The sequence below is a fragment of the Artemia sp. Qi Xiang Cuo genome, chromosome 17 (genome assembly GCF_049724085.1).
Source record: "Artemia sp. Qi Xiang Cuo chromosome 17, ASM4972408v1, whole genome shotgun sequence".
Classification (NCBI taxonomy): Eukaryota; Metazoa; Arthropoda; class Branchiopoda; order Anostraca; family Artemiidae; genus Artemia; species Artemia sp. Qi Xiang Cuo.
The window spans coordinates 58,557,028-58,581,052 of NC_142810.1; the positions used below are offsets into that span (position 1 = coordinate 58,557,028).

At 35.2% G+C, this 24,025-nt stretch overlaps 1 long non-coding RNA gene across 1 annotated transcript in view; it reads right to left on the bottom strand.

Annotated features, from left to right (window-relative positions):
- Window positions 1-1,339: 1,339 nt before the first annotated feature.
- The window catches only part of LOC148942410 (uncharacterized), a 44,470-nt gene continuing 21,784 nt past the window's right edge, over window positions 1,340-24,025 (bottom strand). The window contains exon 3 of the long non-coding RNA XR_016143131.1: window positions 1,340-3,736. This is a non-coding gene — a long non-coding RNA (uncharacterized LOC148942410). The remainder of the gene's footprint in view (window positions 3,737-24,025) is intronic.

The window sequence follows — 24,025 nt, forward strand, 5'->3', positions numbered from 1 at the left end:
GGGCGGTACCTAGGGTAGGTCACGTATTTAATATATGCTATGCTATACCCCCCCCCCCTCTAATGTGCAAATATATAGCCAAATTTGTTTCTAAACTATTATATATTCATCGTATTTTATTTCATTAGCATTAACCAAACTTGAATTTTTAGAAAGGCCCACATAATGGGAAAGTACCGAAAATACTACCACCGCAAACTCGCGAAAATGCGAAATATTAAGTAAAAGTGTCTTTTCTAAGGTTATGGTCTGTGAACCGAGGACCCAAGTGGAATTCGGTGACTATAACGGACAGTTGGATTACAAGGGTGTTATAGGCCAATCTTTGTCAAAATGGGTAATAACAAAAAGGGGTAAACTGATGTCTCTTTTGTTCTTCTGCTTTTTTTCTTTGCCGCTAGTGGGGCACTGGAACACCATGTTTTTTAAGGTTTTATTTGAAAGCTAGTTTTCATATCTATTCACTTTTTATAAATTCAATCTGATAACCCAAACACTAAGTGTCATGTGGCACCCGAAAATTGCATATTGGATGGATGTCTAGAGCGGAAAAATTGGGAAGAATGAAAGGAGTACCAGTATAATCTCCACAATGGAAAGCCCTAAACCTGAGATTTACAATCCCCGCTTTTATGTCTCCCTCCCAGCCCCTAAGTATTCTTTTTAAATCGTCCACTGATTAACATAACTAGTCTAGTTATAGTGGGTAGGGTAATCCTAGGCTATTCTAGTGGTTTGAATTTTAAAAAAATTAGTGGTGGGAGCGGAGTAAATTGTCGTTTCAATATCTAGAAGGGGGGGGGGGGGGGTAAATTTGTTATTTTTTCAAGAAAAATACAACAAGGGGATGTTCAATAAAAATGTCCGAAATATATTTTTAGAAATTTAGTAGGGGGGAGGGAGAAGTAGCCCCCCCCCCCCTTTGGCTAGGGTGCACATTACTTTTCTGCAGTTCTTAGCTATAACTAGATTAACATAACTAGGTTAGGTCTAGTGGCTAGGATAATCTTAGGCTATTCTAGTGGTTTCAATTAACAACATCTAGTGATGAGAGCGGAGTAAATTGCCGTTTCAGTATCTAGAAGGGGGGAGGGGGAGGGTAAATTTACTATTTTTTTCAATTTTTCAAGGAAAATACAACAAGGGGATGTTCAATAAAAATATTCCGAAATATATTTTGAGAAATATAGGAGGGGTGAGGAACTAGCCCCCCCCCCCCGGGCTAGGGTGCACATTACTTTTCTGCAGTTCTTAGCTATATTTGTATGAAGACACAAAATACTCACATACGAATCTGTTGATACGAACCTGAAAATTTTAAACAATTAAATGTTAATAACCAAAATATAGGAAAAGCGTGTATGCCAATAATAACATTGTATTGTAAAGCTATTAAGCAATACATAAAAAAGCAGTAAAACACAGGATACTGAAAACATTAAAAATTCAGCAAAAATATGTATCCCCATTGTTCTTTTTTGGTGTTTTGGTTGAAAATATACATCTTTATTGGTTCATTATTTTTATAAATTTATCCAAATTTTAGATTTTTTTGTTATGAACTTCAATCAAATATTTTACAGTGGAAGCTTGGCTTGAATTAACTGTCCCAAAAACTGGGAAAGAAGAGATGGTGACAAAAACTCGTTCAAAAGTCAGCAAAACTGATAAAAGTGCTACGGGGGAACTTCTTCTAAAACTTGATTTCAACAGTTGAGATATTCAGCCATCTGTCTGACAGGCAATTATGGTCCTGAAAGAAAAGGGTTCTGGTTTTGGATCAACCAGATCCAAAACCTTTATGTTATGTTATGTGTATAACATCTATGTTATGTGCCACAACTAGTCTCAAAGTAAAAACAGCTTTTAGCTTAGAGCGGTTTGAATTTATGGGGAATCGTATCCAGACATGGACGAAGGGAGACTAACCCAGTGTCGCTCGGTCAGAATGTCAAATAATTTTCTTTACCAGATTGGCAAGGAAATGGGCATACCGTCTTTGATAATTAATGAAGATTTTCAGCCAAAGAAAAGTTGGATTCCTCCTTCGTTTGCTATTAATAGTAAGGCCACTGTAGATGAGTCTTTGCAAAAAACTTATGAGATAGAAACAGCCAATAAGAGAATAGCTGATGTTATGGAAGCGCTGATTGGATGTTATTTGGTTACCATGGGTAAGTCAATTTTTAACTGTACGATTTTGAGTTTTTTAAACTAAATCACAGAATGCGAAGGCTCTTCACCCTTTTCTAATGATAGCTTCCGTCTAATGTACGTATAAAGATAGTACAGATGCCGCCTGGGAAGAGCCATAAATGTGTTCTATGACTACACTTGTACATGACGTTATAACTAAATATAGACGTTATAAATTATAAATTGAGAAACCAAGAAACAATGGCCATTTTCAGCCACTTCGAAAAAATAAAAGCGAAAATACAAAGCAGATATTTTGCAAGGACCTCCGACAAGCCGTCCTCAGTGCTCAAAAAAAGAAAAAAATCCAAATCAGTCATTTTTGCATGTTCACTATTGATCTTACCACTTTTGGTAAGGGTTTACAACAAAATATAGTAATCAATTTTTTTTTTAAATAAAATTTTAATGAAAATATTTTTGGTATAATTCCAGAGTTTATCAGCTGAAAAAGGCTATGTGTATGTGACCGAAATATCCAGAAATCTTTTTGTGTTTCACTGTCAAAAAAGGGGATTTTGCCTATTGAACTGTTATTTATACGTCATGGAAAGGCAGTGTGGCCTTGAAAATAACTGCGGCAAGTTTCACTAATGGCAGTTTGTCATTTTTAAGCTGCTTGTTATTATTTGTCTTAACTCTTTATTTTAAATTTATGTTATTATTTATCCATATTTATTGATTTTCGTTCAAGGTTTCACTTTTGGGGCCTGAACCTCAGCCAAAAGTCAATAAATCCATCCTGTCATAAAAATTAAAAACAGGGTTATAAAAAATCCAATCATTCATAATAATTTCTGTTCTTTTTGGGTTTTAATTTCGCTGATTGAAAACTATTCTCTTATAAAATAAGTTTTTTCTTGAATTAATAATCTTGAAAGATCGATCAAAAGGAAAATAATTTCAAGTTAACGCCAAAAATAAACTACTAAATAAAAGAAAGTAGTGGCGTCATTTTTTTTTTGGGAGGGGGGGGGGTATTTGCATTGAAAAATATCTTTTTTTGTTTTTTTTTTCACTGAAAAATTAAAAATAAACGATTAATTCCCTCTCCCTATATGTTAAAAAGCATTTTTTCCATCCCCCTATTTTTAGGGGAAATTGAAGCCACCAAAACATAGATCTACCGAAAAATCACTAGAAACAAATCATATATATTCAAGGGAAATCAAAAACTACCGGAATCCCCTTATAAATGCAGATATTCAACGTTATGAAGTTTTTCTACTTCAACGCTGGATCATCTTTAAACAGCCAATTAAACAGTACATAGCTTAAAATGCAATATACAAGTTAAGAATCTTTTATGGCAAGCCTCCAGGCGCCATAGGAGCAACAGCATTGCCAATTAGTTCAATGTCTTTCTTTATCGCAGTCTTTGCTGCAGTCAATCTTGTTAACTTTTTTGTTCGCCTGCATCCATTGTTGGTTAAGACTTCATCACCTGTTTTGTGGCATTTATCCCTGTGGCACTTTGACTGTTCCCTTTTACTCTGGCACTTATATCACAATATGACTATCTTTCTTGGCTTCTGGCTCACTAGAAAAAAAAAAAACCATTTCTTAAGGGTTTAGTCTAGTTAAATAGCTCTAAAAATACTGATAATAGTTAATGTTTTTTAGGGGGGGGACAAAATAGGTTGATCCGGTAAAACAAAATTGGGGGGGGGGGGTAAAATAGGTTGATCGAATAAACTTGCGTTAGGAGAAAGTTTAATTAACGCAAACTTGAGTTAATTAAGTAAATCACACTACTTGAGACTACGCTGGGGGGGGGGGGGGTCGAAGATATTTCGTCGGATCAAAAACGATCATACAAAATTGTTTTCTAATGAGAAGAATCTTATGCGTGATAGAAATAGGCGGTGTGGTGTAACTTAAGACATAAGTGAGTGCCATGATACATCCTATCATAAAAAAGACGTCAGAGATGATGTTAGTCAGGGGGAGTCCATTCCTCATAATCTTCATTGGAAAGTCCCACTGACCCAAGGACAAGTTTCGGATGTTATCTGCCAAAATCTACTATCTACACAAATTTTGAGTTAAGGGGGGACCATCCCTAATCTCGCATGAGGAGGGGTTCAATGGTACAGTCAGAATTTTACAAATGCCAATTCAAGAAAATCAGGAGAGGGGAAATAATATTTTTTTTTAATCTAGAAAGGACGATTTTATTTTTATAGTTTTGCAATGATAATACCAAGGAGTATTAATGAATGAAAACACTAAAAAAATGATTTTTCAAAATCTAGAGAGGGGCCCTTGCTTCCTACCAATGACGCCATGGAGTGCGTCCTAGTGTCTACGCGGGTGAAAACAAATTCATCGGCTTCCGACAACTAACGTTTAATAATTGTCGTGAAAACAAATTCAAAGATTTTGAGTTTTGAAATTCCACAAAAATTTGTGAAAACAAATTCAAAGACACTTTTTTTTGTCGTCAGGTAATATGAACAATGTAATAAAAATATCCGTCAACTTCTTTATCGAAATTCTCTATAGCTTTTTTTTTAAAGCTTTGGTTGCCTCTGGAGGCACAGGCCGATCTAAGGTAAGGTCTGGTTGATTTAACTTAAGACCGTAGGCGGGCGTGCCTTGTTTGCCTCTCATTCCAGGCAATCTAGAGATCCTATGTCAATTTTGAATTATTGGTCAACATGCCAGTAGAGAGGGAGGTGCTACTCCTACGAGAACACATGTGCTGCCACCTACAACTTTTTTACATAGTTTAATGAGGTCAAGGTCAATCGATCTGTTGTTGTTTGACCACGTGTAATGACATGAGGGGTGATTTACATAATCGCTCGGGGAATTATTGATTTAGAACACGTGGTTAATGGGGTCAATGACCTAACACCTGTGCTGTCAGTCATTGATAAAATTGTTTCCGGGCAAAGTTTAATAATGTCTGACAGGTGACGTCAAGTTTATTAATGTCTTTGGAGTTCGACCAGAATTGTTTCCAGGGCAAAGTTTAGATCACACGTAACAGCTAATGTCATGATTGATTGATTTGACACGAAAAGGGAATTAATTTGTTGTTTCTAAGGGAAATTATTGATTCACGAAAGGGGAATGAATTTGTTGTTTCCAAAGAGAATTGTTTCCGAGCGAATGTCTATATTAATGTCTTTGGAGTTCTACCAAGAGAATTGTTTCCGAGCGCATGTTTTGATCTTAGCGATGAATTGTTTTAGCGCGGGAATCAGGTTTCTTAGTAATTTGAAATGTGTCATCGCAGATATGCCAAAAACAAAAGGAACACACTTAAATTACGTTTAGGGATTATTTGGGCGAAACCGTATTAGACATCTTATGGAATTATTTCGGCGAAACAGTTAGAGACATTTTAAAAGATGATTTAAAAGATGATTTTAGAAGAGGATTTGAGGGTGAAACTCTGTGGTCGTTATAATACACAAGTTCCATTTGAACAGTGTCGTGAGGTCCTCCACCCCAACCCCAAAGGGTTCCGATCCCCTGCCCCAACCCCGAAGGAAGCCCCCGGTCCTCAAAGGTTCTCCGGGCTCCCAAAGGGCCCCCGACGCCCCAAAGGCTCCTGAGCCCCCATTTTAATACTTTTTTAAGGCTTTATTATATCTTTTCAGAACAAATTATTATTTTAGGGAATTATTTCGACGAAACAGTTAGAGACATTTTAAGAGATGATTTTTGAAGAGATTTTAGAAGAGGATTTGAGGGTGAAACTCTGTGGTCGTTATAATACACAAGTTCCATTTGAACAGTGTCGTGAGGTCCTCTACCCCAACCCCAAAGGGTTCCGATCCCCCTACCCAAACCCCGAAAGAAGCCTCCGGTTCTCAAAGGTTCCCCGCGTCCCCATAGGACCAGCCTGCCCAAGAGGGCCTCACAGCCCCTCAGAGGCCCTCCCCCGGTCCCGGCTTACGTGGTGGTGTGTTTTCTGAAACCCATGATTTGGTAGATGTAATTGACTCGTTCGAACTTTTCTGAGGTGGATTTCACAGTCTTTCATTGGTGTGTGTTGTCTGAAACCTATGATTTGGGATGGATGGATTGCAATTTTTGACTTTTCTGAGCTGGATTTCTGAGCCGTTCATAGGTGTGTGTTGTCTGAAACTTATGATTTGGGATGGTTAATTGCTATATCCGTCTTTTATTAGCTAGGTTTCGTAGCCTTTCATAGGTGTGTGTTGTCAGAAAATTATGATTTGGGATGTGTAGTTTGCTATTTGGACTTTTCAGAGCTAGGATTCTTAGCCTCTCATAAGTGTTTCTTGTCTGAAACCTATAGTTTGGGATGAGTAGTTTGCTATTTCAGGCTTTAATGAGCTGGGTTTCTTAGCCTTTTGTAAGTGTGTGTTGTCTGAAATTTATGATTTGGGATAAGAAAAATACTATTACGGGCTTTTCTGAGCTGGATTTCTTAGTCTCTCATAGGTGGGTGTTGTCTGAAATATATGATTTGGGACGTGGTGTCTTCTATTTTTGACTTTTATGAGCTGGATTTCTTAGCCTTTCATAGGTGTATGTTGACTGAAACCTATGATTGGGATGAGTGGTTTGCTATTTTCGACTTTTCTGAGATAGATTTCTTAGCCTTTCATAGGCGTGTGCTGTCAGAAAATTATGATTTGGGATATGTAGTTTGCTTTTTGGAATTTTCTGAGCTATGTTTTTTAGTCTCTTATAGGCGTTTGTTGTCTGAAACTTCTAGTTTGGGATGAATAGTTTGCTATTTCAGGCTTTTCTGAGCTAAGGTTTCCTAGTATTTGGTTGGTGAATGTTGTCTGAAACTTATGATTTGGGATATGTAAATTACTATTTCGGGTTTTTCAAAGCTAGATTTCTTAGTCTTTCGTTGGTGTGTGTTGTCTGAAACCTATGATTTGGGATGGTTAATTTGCTATTTTTACTTTTCTGAGCTATGTTTCTTAGCCTTTCATAGGTGTGTGCTGTCAGAAAATTATGATTTGGGATTTGTAGTTTGCTTTTTGGACTTTTCAGAGCTAGGATTCTTAGTCCATCAAAGGTGTTTGTTCCCTGAAATCTATAGTTTAGGATGAGTAGTTTGCTATTTCAGGCTTTTCATAGTCAGATTTCTTAGTATTTCGTAGGTGTGTGTTGTCTGAAACCTATGATTTGGATTGTGTGGGTTGTTTTTTTTTTTATTTTTCATAGCCAGATTTCTTAGTCTTTCGTAGGTGTGTGTTGTCTGAAACCTATGATTTGGATTGTGTGGATTGCTATTTTTTACTTGTCTGAGCTGGATTTCTTAGCCTTTCGTAGGGGTATGTTGACTGAAACCTATGATTTGGGATGAGTGGTTTGGTATTTTTGACTTTTCTGAGCTGGATTTCTTAGCCGTTCATAGGTGAGTGTTGCCTGAAACCTATGATTTGGGATGGTTAATTTGCTATTTTTGACTTTTCTGAGCTAGGTTTCTTAGCCTTTCATAGGTGTGTGTTGTCAGAAAATTATGATTTGGGATGTGTAGTTTGCTTTTTGGACTTTTCAGAGCTAGGATTCTTAGTCCCTCATAGGTGTTTGTTGTCTGAAACCAATAGTTTGGGATGAGTAGTTTGCTATTTCAGGCTTTTATGAGCTAGGTTTCTTAGCCTTTCGTAGGTGTGTGTTGACTGAAACTTATGAATTGGGATATGTAATTTGCTATTTCCGACTTTTCATAACCAGATTTCTTAGCCTTTCGTAGGTGTGTGGTGTCTGAAACCTATGATTTGGGATGTGTGGGTTGCTATTTTTTTTACTTTTCTGAGCTGGATTTCTTAGCCTTTCGTAGGTGTGTGTTGTCTGAAACCGATGATTTGGGAATGAGTGGTTTGCCATTTTTGACTTTTCTGAGCTAGATTTCTTAGCCTTTCATAGGTGTGTGCTTTCAGAAAATTATGATTTGGGAGGTGTAGTTTGCTTTTTGTACTTTTCAGAGCTAGGATTCTTAGTCCCTCATAGGTGTTTGTTGTCTGAAACTTCTAGTTTGGGACTAGTAGTTGACTATTTCAGGTTTTTCTGAGCTAAGGTTTCTTAGTGTTTTGTAGGTTAATGTTGTCTGAAACTTATGATTTGGAATATGTAAATTACTATTTTGGGCTTTTCTGAGTTTGATTTCTTGGTCTTTCATAGTTCTATGTTGTCTGAAAGCCATGATTTGGATGGGTGGTTTGCTATTTTTGACTATTCTGAGCTGGACTTCTTACCCTTTCATATGTGTGTGTTGTCAGAAAATTATGATTTGGGATGTGTAGTTTGCTAGTTGGACTTTTCAGAGGTAGGATTCTTAGTCTCTCATAGACGTTTGTTGTCTGAAACCTATAGTTTGGGATGAATAGTTTGCTATTTCAGACTTTTATGAGCTATGTTTCCTAGTATTTCGTATGTGTGTGTTGTCTGAAACTTATGATTTGGGATATGTAAATCACTATTTCGGGCTTTTCTGAGCTAGATTTCTTAGTCTTTCGTTGATGTGTGTTGTCTGAAACCTATGATTTGGGATGGGTGGATTGCTATTTTTGACTTTTCTGAGCTGGATTTCTTAGCTGTTCATAGGTGAGTTTTGTCTGAAACTTATGATTTGGGATGGTTAATTTGGTATTTCAGGCTTTTATTAGCTAGGTTTCTTAGCCTATCATAGGTGTGTGTTGTCAGAAAATTATGATTTGGGATGTATAGTTTGCTATTTGGACTTTTCAGAGCTAGGATTCTTAGTCCATCACAGGTGTTTGTTGTCAGAAACCAATAGTTTGGGCTGAGTAGTTTGCTAATTCAGGCTTTTATGAGCTAGGTTTCTTAGCCTTTCGTAGGTGTTTGTTGACTGAAACTTATGATTTGGGATATGTAAATTACTATTTCGGGCTTTTCTAAGCTAGATTTCTTAGTCTTTCGTTGGTGTGTGTTGTCTGAAACCTATGATTTGGGATGGGTGGATTGCTATTTTTGACTTTTCTGAGCTGGATTTCTTAGCCTTTCATAGGCGTATGTTGACTGAAACCTATGATTGGGATGAGTGGTTTGCTATTTTTGACTTTTCTGAGCTAGATTTCTTAACCTTTCATAGGTGTATGTTGTCAGAAAATTATGATTTGGGATGTGTAGTTTGCTTTTTTGACTTTTCAGAGCTATGATTCTTAGTCTCTCATAGGCGTTTATTGTCTGAAACTTCTAGTTTGGGATGAATAGTTTACTATTTCAGGCTTTTCTGAACTAAGGTTTCCTAGTATTTCGTAGGTGAATGTTGTCTGAAACTTATGATTTGGGATATGTAAATTACTATTTCGGGCTTATCTAAGCTAGATTTCTTAGTCTTTCGCTGGTGTGTGTTGTATGAAACCTATGATTTGGGATGGGTGGATTGCTATTTTTGACTTTTCTGAGCTGGATTTCTTAGCCATTCGTAGGTGTGTGTTGACTGAAACCTATGATTTGGGATGGTTAATTTGCTATTTTTGACTTTTCTGAGCTAGGTTTCTTAGCCTTTCATAGGTGTGTGCTGTCAGAAAATTATGATTTGGGATTTGTAGTTTGCTTTTTAGACTTTTCAGAGCTAGGATTCTTAGTCCCTCAAAGGTGTTTGTTGTCTGAAACCTATAGTTTGGGATGAGTAGTTTGCTATTTAAGACTTTTCTGAGCTAAGGTTTCTTAGTATTTCGTAGGTCTGTTATCTGAAACCTATGATTTGAGGTGTGTAATTTGCTATTTTTGACTTTTCTGAGCTAGATTTCTTAGTCTTTCGTAGGTGTGTGTTGTCTGAAACCTATGATTTGGATTGTGTGGGTTGCTATTTTTTGACTTTTCTGAGCTGGATTTCTTAGCCTTTCGTAGGGGTGTGTTGACTGAAACCTATGATTTGGGAATGAGTGGTTTGCTATTTTTGACTTTTCTGAGCTAGATTTCTTAGCCTTTCATAGGTGTGTGCTTTCAGAAAATTATGATTTGGGAGGTTTTGTTGCTTTTTGGACTTTTCAGAGCTAGGATTCTTAGTCTCTCAAAGGCGTTTGTTGTCTGAAACTTCTAGTTTGGGATGAGTAGTTGGCTATTTCAGGCTTTTCTGAGCTAAGATTTCTTAGTATTTCGTAAGTGAATGTTGTCTGAAACTTATGATTTGGGATATGTAAATTACTATTTCGGGCTTTTCTAAGCTAGATTTCTTGTCTTTCGTTGGTGTGTATTGTCTGAAACCTATGATTGGGGGTGTGGGTTGCTATTTTTTTTACTTTTCTGAGCTGGATTTCTTAGCCTTTCATAGGTGTGTTTTGACTGAAACCTATGATTTGGGATGAGTGGTTTGCTATTTTTGACTTTTCTGAGCTAGATTTCTTGGCCTTTCATAGGTGTCTGCTGTCAGAAAATTATGATTTGGGATTTGTAGTTTGCTTTTTGGACTTTTCAGAGCTAGGATTCTTAGTCCCTCATAGGTGTTTGTTGTCTGAAACCAACAGTTTGGGATGAGTAGTTGGCTATTTCAGGCTTTTCTGAGCTAAGGTTTCTTAGTATTTCATAGGTGTGTGTTATCTGAAACTTATGATTTGAGGTGTGTAATTTGCTATTTCCGACATGATCAATTCTATTTCCCCAAAATAATATAAAAAGTTTCCACTTCAGTTCAGATTTTTCTCAAAGAGATGAAAAATTTAAAATACTGTTCCAAATTTTTCAAAGAATATAGAAAAGTTCAAGTTCTCTTCTGAATTTTACCAAAGAACACAATTCAATTCTAATTTCTCCAGAGAAAATAAAAAGCTTCCCGTTCAGTTTTAAGTTCACCAAGACATAAAAATTTAAAATTTAGCTCGAATTTTTCTTTAGAAGATAGTAGAATTTATGGTATGATTTGAGATTTTTTTCCATGAAGATAAAAAGTTTCACTTTAATTCTAAACATTCTTATATTGAGTTATGACATGTTTTAAAGAGAAGAAAAAATTTAAAATACTCTTCCAAATTTTTCATAGAAGATAGAAAAGTTCAAGTTCTCTTTTGAATTTTACCAAAGAACACAATTTAATTCTATTTTCTCTAGAGAAAGTAAGAATCTTCCACTTCAGTTTCAATTTCACCAAGACATTAAAAATATAAAGTTCACTTCTAAATTCTTCCGTAGAAGATAGGAAAAGTTATACTATGATTGTGATTATTTTCCATGAAGATAAAAAGTTTCACTTTAATTCTAAATTTTCTTAAATTCAATTCCGACCTTTCTCAAAGAGATGAAAAAATTAAAGTTCTGTTCCAAATATTTTCCCGGAAGAAGAAAAGTTCAACTTCGATTCTGAATTTTCTCAATGAAAATGAAATAAGTTATTGATCAAATCTATTTTCCCAAAATAATATAAAAATTTCCACTTCAGGTCAGATTTTTTTCACAAAGAGATGAAGAAATTTAAAGTTCTGTTCCAAATTTTTCATAGAAGATAGGAAAAGTTATACTTTGATCGTGAATATTCAAGTTCTATTCTGAATTTTACCAAAGAACACAATTCAATTCTAATTTCTCCAATAAAAAATTTAAAGTTCAGTTCTAAATTTTTCCGTAGAAGATAGAAAAAGTTATACTATGATCGTGATTATTTAACAGGAAGAAAAAAATTTGCACTTTAATTCTAAATTCTCTTAACTTAATATACGACTTTTCTCAACGAAGTGAAAAATTTAAAGTTCTGTCCCAAATTTTTTATATCAGATAGAAGAATTTACGATGTTATTGTGAATATTTATCAAAAAGATCTGTAGCTCCGCATTATTTCTGGATACGCTTTAATTCTCACTTTTCGCAAAGAACAACAAAATGTGCAAATTCTCCTCTGAATTTTCTTAGAGAAGAGAAAAAAAATTTAGCTCAATTCTGAAATTTACCAATGAAAATGAATAAGCTTTCATTTCAGTTCCTAATTTCTCAAAGACATAAAAAATTTAAAGTTCAATTCTAAATTTTTCCATAGATGATAGGAATGGATATACTATGATTGTGATTATTTACCATGAAGATAAAAAGTTTCACTTTAACTCTAATTTTTCTTAAATTCAGTTTATTCATCTAATCACCAAAAACAATAGGGTAGGTTAGGTATAAATAAATATTAATAAATAATTAGAAACATTTCTCCATGTTTAAGTTAGGTTAGGTTAACTTATCATGAGCGCTCATGATAAGCTAAGCTAACCTAACATAAACATGATAAAAAGATTAAGTTAGGTTAGGTTAGGCTAGATTAAGTTAGGTTAGGTTAAGTTAGGTTAGATTAAGTTAGGTTAAGTTAGGTTAGATTAAGTTAGGTTAGGTTAAGTTAGATTAAGTTAGGTTAGGTTAAGTTAGGTTAGGTTATGTTAGATTCTGTTAGGTTAGGTTAGGTCTGGTTAGCCTACGTACGCGCGCGTACGTAGGCTAACCAGACCTAACCTAACTTAACCTAACCTAACAGAATCTAACATAACCTAACCTAACTTAACCTAACCTAACTTAATCCAACCTAACCTAACCTAACTTAACCTAACTTAATCTAACCTAACTTAACCTAACCTAACTTAATCTAGCCTAACCTAACCTAATTTAATCTTTTTACAATGTTTAATTTATGTAAGCTTAGCTTACCATGAGCGCTCATGATAAGTTAACCTAACCTAGACTATCATAAACATGGAGAAATGTTTCTAATTATTTATTAATATTTATATATACCTAACCTAGCCTATTGTTTTTGGTGATTAGATGAATAAACTGAATTTAAGAAAAATTAGAGTTAAACTGAAACTTTTTATCTTCATCGTAAATAATCACAATCATAGTATATCCATTACTATCATCTAATGAAAAATTTGGAATTGAACTTATAAATGTTTTATATCTTTGAAAAATTAGGAAGTGAAATGAAAGCCTATTCATTTTAATTGGTAAATTTCAGGATTGAGCTAACTTTTTTTTTTCTTCTCTAATAAAATTCAGAAGAGAATTTGTACATTTTGCAGTTCTTCAAGAAAACTCAGAATTAAAGTGTAGCCAGAATTAAAGTGGAGCTCCATATCTTCATGATGAATATTCACAATCAAAGCGTAACTTTTCCTATCTTCTATTAAAAATTTGGAACAGAACTTTGAATTTTTAATTTCTTTGACAAAAGTCGGAACTGAATTTATGAAAATTTATAATTAAAGTGCAACTTTTTATCTTCATGGAAAATAATCACAATCATAATATAACTTTTTCTATCTTCTACGGAAAAATTTAGAACTGAACTTTAAATTTTTTATTGGAGAAATTAGAATTGAATTGTGTTCTTTGGTAAAATTCAGAATAGAACTTGAATATTCACGATCAAAGTATAACTTTTCCTATCTTCTATGAAAAATTTGGAACAGAACTATAAATTTCTTCATCTCTTTGAAAAAAAACCTGAATTGAAGTTTAACTTTTTATATTATTTTGGGAAAATATATTTGATCAGTAACTTATTTAATTTTCATTGAGAAAAGTCAGAATTGAAGTCGAACTTTTGTTCTTCCGGGAAAATATTTGGAAAAGAACTTTAAATTTTTCATCTCTTTTAGCGAGGTCGGAATTGAATTTAAGAAAATTTAGAATTAAAGTCAAACTTTTTATCTTCATGGAAAATAATAACAATCATAGTATAACTTTTCCTATCTTCTACGGAAAAATTTAGAAGTGAACTTTATATTATTTGTTTCTTGGTGAACTTGAAACTTAAGTGGAAGATTATTATTTTTTCTAGAGAAATTAGAATTGAATTTTGTGCTTTGGTAAAATTCAAAAGAAAACTTGAACTTTTCTATCTTATATGAAAAACTTGGAATAGTACTTTAAATTTTTTCATCTCTTTGAGAAAAGTCGGAACTGTATTTAAGAAAATTTAGAATCAAAGTGAAACTTTTTATCTTTATGGAAAATAATCACAAATCATACTATAACTTTTCCTATATTCTACGGAAAATTTCTAACTAAACTTTAAACTTTTTTTGTCTTGGTGAGCTTAAAACTGAAGTGGAAGCTTTTTATTTTCTCTGGAGAAATTAGAATTGACTTGTTTTCTTTGGTAGAATTAAGAAGAGAACTTGAACTTTTCTATCTTCTTTGAAAAATTTGGAACAGTATTTTAAATTTTTTCATCTCTTTGAGAAAAATCTGAACTGAAGTGGAAACTTTTTATATTATTTTGGAGAAATAGAATTGATCGTGTCGGAAATAGCAAATTACACACCTCAAATCATAAGTTTCAGATAACACACACCTATGAAATACTAAGAAACCTTAGCTCAGAAAAGCCTGAAAACTGTTGGTTTCAGACAACAAACACCTATGAGGGACTAAGAGTCCTAGCACTGAAAAGTCGAAAAAGCAAACTACACATCACAAATCATAATTTTTTGGCAGCACACATCTAGATACTAAATACAGTTAATAAAAGTCAAAAATAGCAAACTTCTCATCACAAATCATAAGTTTCAGTCTACACACACCTATGAAAGGCTAAGACATCCAGCTCAGAAAAGTAAAAAAAAATAGCAATCCACACATCCCAAATCATAGGTTTCAGACAACACACACCAACGAGACTAAGAAATCTAGCTTAGAAAAGCCCGAAATAGTAATTTACATATCCCAAATCATAAGTTTCAGACAACATTCACCTACGAAATACTAAGAAACCTTTGCTCAGAAAAGCCCTGAAATAGCCAACTACTCATCCCAAACTAGAAGTTTCAGACAACAAACACCTATTAGGGACTAAGAATCCTAGCTCTAAAAAGTCCAAAAACCAAACTACACCTCCCAAATCTTAATTTTCTGAAAGCACACACCTTTGAAAGGCAAAAAAATCCATCTCAGAGAAGTCAATAGTGGCGAACCAATCATCCCAAATCATAGGTTTCAGTTAACACACCCCTACAAAAGGCTGTGAAATCCAGCTCAGAAAATTCGAAAACTTGCGGCCCACACAATCTAAATCATAAGTTTCAGACAACACACACCTACGGAAGACTAAGAAATCTAGCTCAGAAAAGTCAAAAATAGCAAATTACACACCTCAAATCATAGGTTTCAGTTAACACACACCTACGAAATACTAAGAAACCTTAGCTCAGAAAAGTCTGAAATAGCAAACTACTCATCCCAAACTATAGGTTTCAGACAACAAACACCTATGAGGGACTAAGAATCCTATCTCTGAAAAGTCTAAAAAGAAAACTACAAATCCCAAATCATAATTTTCTGACAACACAAACATATTAGAGGCTAAGAAATCTAGCTAAGAAAAGTAAAAAATAGCAAATTAACCATCCCAAATCATATGTTTTAGACAACACACACTTATGAAAGTCTAAGAAATCAAGCTCAGAAAAGTCAAAAATAGCAATCCACCCATCCCAAATCATAGGTTTCAGACAACACACACCAGCGAAAGACTAAGAAATCTTGCTTAGAAAAGCCCGAAATAGTAATTTACATATCCCAAATCATAAGTTTCAGACAACATTCATCTACGAAATACTAGGAAACCTTAGCTCAGAAAAGCCTGAAATAGTAAACTATTCATCCCAAACTAGAAGTTTCAGACAACAAACGCATATAAGAGGATATGACTACTATATTTGAAAATTCCAAAAAGTAAAATATACATCCCAAATTATTTTTTTCGGACAACACAAAACTATGAAAGGCTTAAAAATCTAGCTCTTGAGAGTCAAAATAGGAAATCACTCATCCCAATCATAGGTTCCAGACAACACACACCTATGAAAGGCTAAGAAATCCAGCTCAGAAAAGTCAAAAATAGCAACCCACACATCCCAAATCATAGGTTTCAGACAACACACACCAACGAAAGACTAAGAAATCTAGCTTAGAAAAGCCCGAAATAGTAATTGACATATCCCAAATCATAAGTTTCAGTCAACACACACCTACGAAAGGCTAAGAAACCTAGCTCATAAAAGCCTGAAATAGCAAACTACTCATCCCAAACTATTGGTTTCAGACAACAAACACCTATGATGGACTAAGAATCCTAGCTCTGAAAAGTCCAAATAGCAAACTATACATCCCAAATCTTAATTTTCTGACAACACACACCTATGAAAGGCTAAGAAACCTAGCTAATAAAAGCCGGAAATAGCAAATTAACCATCCCAAATCATAAGTTTCAGACAACACTCACCTATGAACGGCTAAGTTATCCAGCTCAGAAAAGTCAAAAATAGCAGTTCACCCAACCCAAATCATATGTTTCAGTCAACACACACCAACGAAAGACTAAGAAATCTAGCTCAGAAAAGCTCGAAATAGTAATTTACATATACCAAATCATAAGTTTCAGACAACACACACCTACGAAATAGTAGGAAACCTATCTGATAAAAGCCTTAAATAATATACTAGTCATCCCAAGCTATGAGGTTCAGACAAAAATCGCCTATGAGAGAATATGAATCCTATCTCTGAAAAGTTCAACTAGCAGGCTGTCCCTCCCAAATCATAATCTTATGACAAACCATAGTTATGAACGACTAAGATATCCAGCTCGAAAAAGTCAAAAATAGCAAACCACCCATCCCAAATCATAGTTTTCAGACAACACATACCTATGAAAGACTAAGAAATCCAACTCCGAAAAGCCCGAAATAGTAATTTACATATCCCAAATCATAAGTTTCAGATAACATTCACCTACGAAATACTAAGAAACCTTAGCTCAGAAAAGCCTGAAATAGCCAACTACTAGTCCCAAACTAGAAGTTTCAGACAACAAACACCTATGAGGGACTAAGAATCCTAGCTCTGAAAAGTCCAAAAAGCAAACTACACCTCCCAAATCATAATTTTCTGAAAGCACACACCTATGAAGGGCTAAGAAATCTAGCTCAGAAAAGTCAAAAATGGCAAACCACTCATTCCCAAATCATCGGTTTCAGTCAACACACACCTACGAAAGGCTAAGAAATCCAGCTCAGAAAAGTAAAAAAAATAGCAACCCACACATCCCAAATCATAGGTTTCAGACACCACACCTACGAAAGACTAAGAAATCTGGTTATGAAAAGTCGGAAATAGCAAATTACATATCCCAATTCATAAGTTTCAGTCAACACACACCTACGAAAGGCTAAGAAACCTAGCTAATAAAAGCCTGAAATAGCAAACTACTCATCCCAAACTATTGTTTTCAGACAACAAACACCTATGATGGACTAAGAATCCTAGCTCTGAAACGTCCAAATAGCAAACTACACATCCCAAATCATAATTTTCTGACAACACGCACCTATGAAAGGCTAAGAAACCTAGCTCAGAAAGGTCAAAAATAGAAAATTAACCATCCCAAATCATAGGTTTCAGACAACACTCACCTATGAACGGCTAAAAAATCCAGCTCAGAAAAGTCAAAAATAGCAAACCACTCATCCCAAATCATAGGTTTCAGTCAACACACCCCTACGAAAGGCCAAGAAATCCAGCTCAGAAAAGTAAAAAATAGCAATCCACACAATCCAAATCATAGGTTTCAGACAACACACACCTACGAAAGACTAAGAAATCTGGCTATGAAAAATAAAAAAAAAAGCAACCCACACAATCCAAATCATAGGTTTCAGACAACACACACCTACGAAATACTAAGAAATCTGACTTTTTAAAAGCCTGAAATAGCAAACTACTCATCCCAAACTATAGGTTTCAGACAATAAACACCTATGAGGGACTATGAACCCTAGCTCTGAAAAGTCCAAAAAGCAAACTACAAATCCCAAATCATAATTTTCTGACAGCACACACCTATGAAAAGCTAAGAAACCTAGCTCAAAAAAGTCAAAAATAGCAAATTAACTTTCCCAAATCATAGGTTTCAGACAACACACACCTATGAAAGGCTAAGAAATCCAGCTCAGAAAAGACAAAAATAGCAATCCACCCATCCCAAATCAAAGGTTTCAGACAACACACACCAACGAAAGACTAAGAAATCTAGCTTTGAAAAGCCCAAAATAGTAATTTACATATCCCTAATCGTAAGTTTCAGACAACATTCACCTACAAAATACTAGGAAACCTAAGCTCAGAAAAGCTTGAAATAGCAAACTATTCATCCCAAACTAGAAGTTTCAGACAACAAACGCCTATGAGAGACTAAAAATCATAGCTCTAAAAATTCCAAAAAGCAAACTACATATCCCAAATTATAATTTTCTGACAAAACAAACCTATGAAAGGATAAGAAATCTAGCTCTGAAAAGTCAAAAATAGCAATTCACTCATCCCAATCATAGGTTTCAGTCAACACACACCTATGAAAGGCTAAGAAATCCAGCTCAGAAAAGTCAAAAATAGCAACCCCCACATCCCAAATCATAGGTTTCAGACAACACATACCTATGAAAGACTAAGAAATCCAACTCAGAAAAGCCCGAAATAGTAATTTACATATCCCAAATCATAGGTTTCAGTCAACACACACCTATGAAAGGCTAAGAAATCTAGCTCAGAAAAGCCTGAAATAGCAAACTATTCATCCCAAACTATAGGTTTCAGACAACAAACACCTATGAGAGACTAAGAATCATAGCTCTGAAAATTCTAAAAAGCCAACTGAAAATCCCAAATCATAATTTTCTGAAAAAACACACTTATAAGAGGCTAAGAAACATAGCTAATTAAAGATAGAAATAGCAGATTAACCATCCCAAATCGTAAGTCTCAGACAACACACACCTATGAACGGCTCAGAAATCCAGCTCAGAAAAGTCAAAAATTGCAATCCACCCATCCCAAATCATAGGTTTCAGACAACACACAACAACGAAAGACTAAGAAATCTAGCTCAGAAAAGTTCGAAATATTAATTTACATATCACAAATCATAAGTTTCAGACAACACACATCAACGAAAGACGGGGTCCGGGGAGGGCCTTTGAGGGTCAGTGGGATCCTTGAGGGCCGGGTGGTCCTTTGGGAGCGCGGGGGACCTTTGAGAACCGGAGGCTTCTTTCGGGGTTTAGGTAGGGGTATCGGAACCCTTGGGGGTTGGGGTAGAGGACCTCACGACACTGTTCAAATGGAACTTGTGTATTATAACGACAACAGAGTTTCACCGTCAAATCCTCTTCTAAAATCTCTTCAAAAATCATCTTTTAAAATGTCTCTAACTGTTTCGTCGAAATAATTCCCTAAAATAATAATTTGTTCTGAAAAGATATAATAAAGCCTTACAAAAGTATTCAAATGGGGGCTCAGGAGCCTTTGGGGCACCGGGGGCCCTTTGGGAGCCCGGAGAACCTTTGAGGACGGGGGGCTGCGTTCGGGGTCGGGGTAGGGGTATCGGAACCCTTGGTGTCGGGGGTAGGGGAGCTCATAACGTTGTTCAAATGGAACTTGTGTATTATAAGGACCGCAGAGTTTCACCCTCAAATTCTCTTCTAAAATCATCTTTTAAAATGTTTCTAACTGTTTCACCGAAATAATTCCATAAAATTGCTAAAACGGTTTCGCCCAAATAACCCTTAAACGTAATTTCAGCGTGTTCCTTTTGTTTTTGGCATCTCTGCGATGACACATTTCAAATTACTAAGAAACCTGATTCCCACGCTAAAACAATTCATCGCTAAGATCAAAACATCCGCTCGGAAACAATTCTCTTGGTAGAACTCCAAAGACATTAATATAGACATTCGCTCGGAAACAATTCTCTTTGGAAACAACAAATTAATTCCCCTTTCGTGAATCAATAATTTCCCTTAGAAACAACAAATTAATTCCCCTTTCCTGTCAAATCAATCAATCATGACATCAGCCGTCACGTGTGATCTAAACTTTGCCCTGGAAACAATTCTGGTCGAACTCCAAAGACATTAATTAACTTGACGTCACCTGTCAGACATTATTAAACTTTGCCCGGAAACAATTTGATTAATGACTGACAGCACAGGTGTTAGGTCATTGACCCCATTAACCACGTGTTCTAAATCAATAATTCCCCGAGCGATTATGTAAATCACCCCTCATGTCATTACACGTGGTCAAACAACAACAGATCGATTGACCTTGACCTCATTAAACTATGTAAAAAAGTTGTAGGTGGCAGCACATGTGTTCTCGTAGGAGTAGCACCTCCCTCTCTACTCATGCCTGAGACTCTAGGCAGGCATGCCTTTCCAAAAACTAACCTGACAAGTATGTGTCCAATAAGAGAGTCATACTTACTCCCGCTATTTACCCGAGCTGCAGCCATTTAAACATTTGCCTCTCAATTACTTGGACTATCTGTCTAAGCTTGTCCCTTTCTACAATTAGCCATGTCTTGATGCAACCTACTGCAAAACACTTGATAACTTCAATTCAAAATCTATGGAGGGGCCCTTGCTTCCTACCAATGACACCACGGAGTGCATCCTAGTGTCTACATGGGTGAAAACAAATTCATCGGCTTCCAACAACTAACGTTTAGTAGGAGTATATTAGAATACGTCCAGCAAAAAGCAGATGTACGAACTTTAAGACCTACTGCCAAATTGATACTATGCACTTATCAAAATAAATAGACCTAGTATAAAATAAGTATTTAGTTCTAATATATTGTTTAATATTCTACTCTAATATATTATATTCTAATCTTACATTTTATCTTATATTCTACTCTAAATCCGACGTCCCTTGATTGACATCCCCGACTCTCGCCACAGCTAGTCTGAAGGCGCAGTCAGAACCTTTCAAAATCTGGGAAGGGGTAAACATTTCAATGACGCCAACGGGTGCGGACTAGTATCTACACGGGTAAAACACATTCAACAGATTTCAACAACTAACATTTAGTAGGAACAAACTAAAATATCTCCAGCAGAAAGCAGATTAGCTGGACAAACTTTAAAACCAAATACCAAAATAGATTAAATTTACTTATTTCTACATATTATGCGTATTATACATATTTCTTTTATGTATTTGTATTTATGTTGTTAAATGTAATATTTCTCTCACTCAGACTATCAGTCTTGGCTTTTTCTCCACTTAGTCATGGCTTGATGGTAACTTGATTTTAATTAAAAAAAAATCAGACTTTGAATTAAAATCAAGTTGCCATCAAGCCATTACTGATCGGAGAAAAATCCAAGACAGATAGTCTGAGCGAAAGGCAAAGCTGGCATAAGGCTTTTTCAGAATTGTATAAAAATGACAGCTCCCTCTTAGAATACAAAGATATTTTCTTTTTATCATAAAAGATTATATTCATAACATACACCAGATCGTCGCAGAATTGCCCAGTAGGGGGGAAGGGGCACGCAAGTGTTACCAGGAGCTTCTTTTTTTCAACGTATAGATGGAACAATTGGGTTGTTTATTTTTTATATATCAGCTACGTGGCAGCAAACTGTAAGCAAGGAGCGACTCGTGCTTACTGCAACAAACTCTATACATTAATATTTAGCAGATTATACCCTAAAAGAATCAAATTTTTGTGGTAATTCTAAAAACTAAACATTCGATAGAATTTAAAGTTATCCGACAAAAGTTACAAAGAAAGGGAAAACCACTTTCGCAACTATGTTTTCCCATTAGCTAATTAAAATCCATTTCAAATTCATCCAAGCTATTTTTCTGTATTTTTTTTCGCACGTATTCCATTACTTTAGTCATTTGTTAAAAGAAATATTACATATAAGAACAAGAGTATAAATACATAAAAGAAATATGAATAATATGTAGAAATATATATAATATGCAGAAACACGTACAATACAGAAAAATATAAATACATAAATACGAAAAAAAAATACCTAAAAGAAATTAAGCATATATTTCCAGATATAGAAATATGAGGCAGAATATGGAAATACTATACATAAATGCCAGAAATATGGAAACATGTAGAAACATGTACAATACAGAAAAGAAAAATATGTAGAAACATGTTATAACACAGAAAAGAAACAGGTATAAATACATAAAAGAAATATATCTATGTGTATATAAATACATAGATACGAAAAGAAATATAAATACCTAAAAGAAGTTAAGTCCCAGAGATATGGAAATATGTGCCAGAACGTGGAAATATTATATTTCCGCTGCAGGAGAATGATTATGAATTAGTAGGGGAAGTGACAAGAGAGGAGGTTAGAGAAGTAGTTAGTAAGATGAAAGGAGGTTCAGCACCAGGTTTGGATGGGATACCAGCCTGGGTGGTTAAGAAATATGTGTCGGTGTTTTTGTCGATATTAGTTATAGCATTTAATAGTATTGTATCTACAGGTAAGTGGCCAGAAGAACAACTGAAGACTTCAGTTGTTATACCGCTTTTTAAGAAGGGTGACCCTAGCTGGAATGATAACTATAGGCCCATAGCTCTAGCACCAGTTTTTAGTAGTGTTGGAAAATTTTTTAGATACGAGGCTAGACAGGTGGTTAGATAAAAATTAGATTATAAATGAAGAGCAAGGAGGATTTAGGAAAGACTATAGTACAGCAGATAGGGCATTTGTGCTTAGAGCTTTAGTCGATAAGTATGGAACAGGGAATAGCCGTCTATATGCAGCTTTTTTAGACCTAAGAAAAGCTTTTGATAATGTTGAGAGGGTGCTTTTGGTAGATATTCTGAGAAGTATAGGTTTACCTAGTATTTTTGTGAGGTTAGTTACTAGCATGTACTGCGGAACTAAGGCGATAGTAAAGGTAATAGATCAGGGTTTTTATAGAGTATATAGAAACCGTAAAGGGGTTAAACAAGGTAGTGCTCTTTCCCCCCGTTTGTTTTCTATTTTTACAAACGATTTAGTTCAGTTTTTGGAAAGAAGGTGGGCTCCGACAGTGGGTCTTGGTTCAAAATTATTTTCAGTTTTGCTTTTCGCTGATGATTGCGTACTTGTAGCTAAGTCTGCCCATGAATTACAGATTTTGTTAGATCTTGTTGCAGATTACTTAGATCTGAAGAAGCTCCAACTTAATGTTAAGAAGACAGAAATAGTTATTTTTGGTAAAAGAAAGGATGAAGAATGTAATAGCAAGTTTATGTTTAATGGAGACGAAATAAAGATAGTTGAAAATTCAAAATATTTAGGTTTTGTATTTCAATATAATGGTAGTTGGTGTGCCCACATTGAAGAGTCAGTAAAAAGGGGGAAAGTGCCTATATCGACGGTTTTTAGGAATGGTAAAGTCATGGGTATTAAGAGTCTGGGAATTGCATCCAAGGATAATTTAATCGAAGGTTTTGCCATTTATTTATTTTACTAGAGAATTATGGGGGATGGACGCGTGGGACCAGCAGGGGACACTTCAGGTAAGTTAATACAAGAGGCTTTTTGGTCGCCATAGGACTACGTATACCCAGTTTTTGAAAGGGGACCTAGGCCTTTTTTCGCTCCGTAAACATAAGCTGGTTCAGATAGTTAGATTTTGGATGAAGATAGTGCAAGTACCACGAGGTAAACTTATTAGAGAGGCCTATGAAGAGCTACTTGCTTCAGGGCGTAAGAAGTCGTGGCCGTTTAGGGTTAAATCCTTAATAGACAGATTAGGATTGTCATATATATGGAATGATGGTAGAGGTCCCGCCTTTAGTCAGATTGATATAATAGGAATAGTTAAACAAAGATTAGAAGATCAAGAGATACAGACATGGGGGAATGAAATTGAGAGATCCGAGACATTAAGCGTTTATAAGGATGTTAAAAAGGTGTTTGGCCAGGAGATTTACTTTAAATTAAATTTGCCAAGTAAGTATTTGTCATATTGGTTGCAGCTGCGGGCCAACTGTTTGCCTTTAAGATGGCGGAGTAAAGTATTTGAGAGAGGTAAGGGGTTCCCGGCGTCTAGGTACACGTGTCCTATTTGT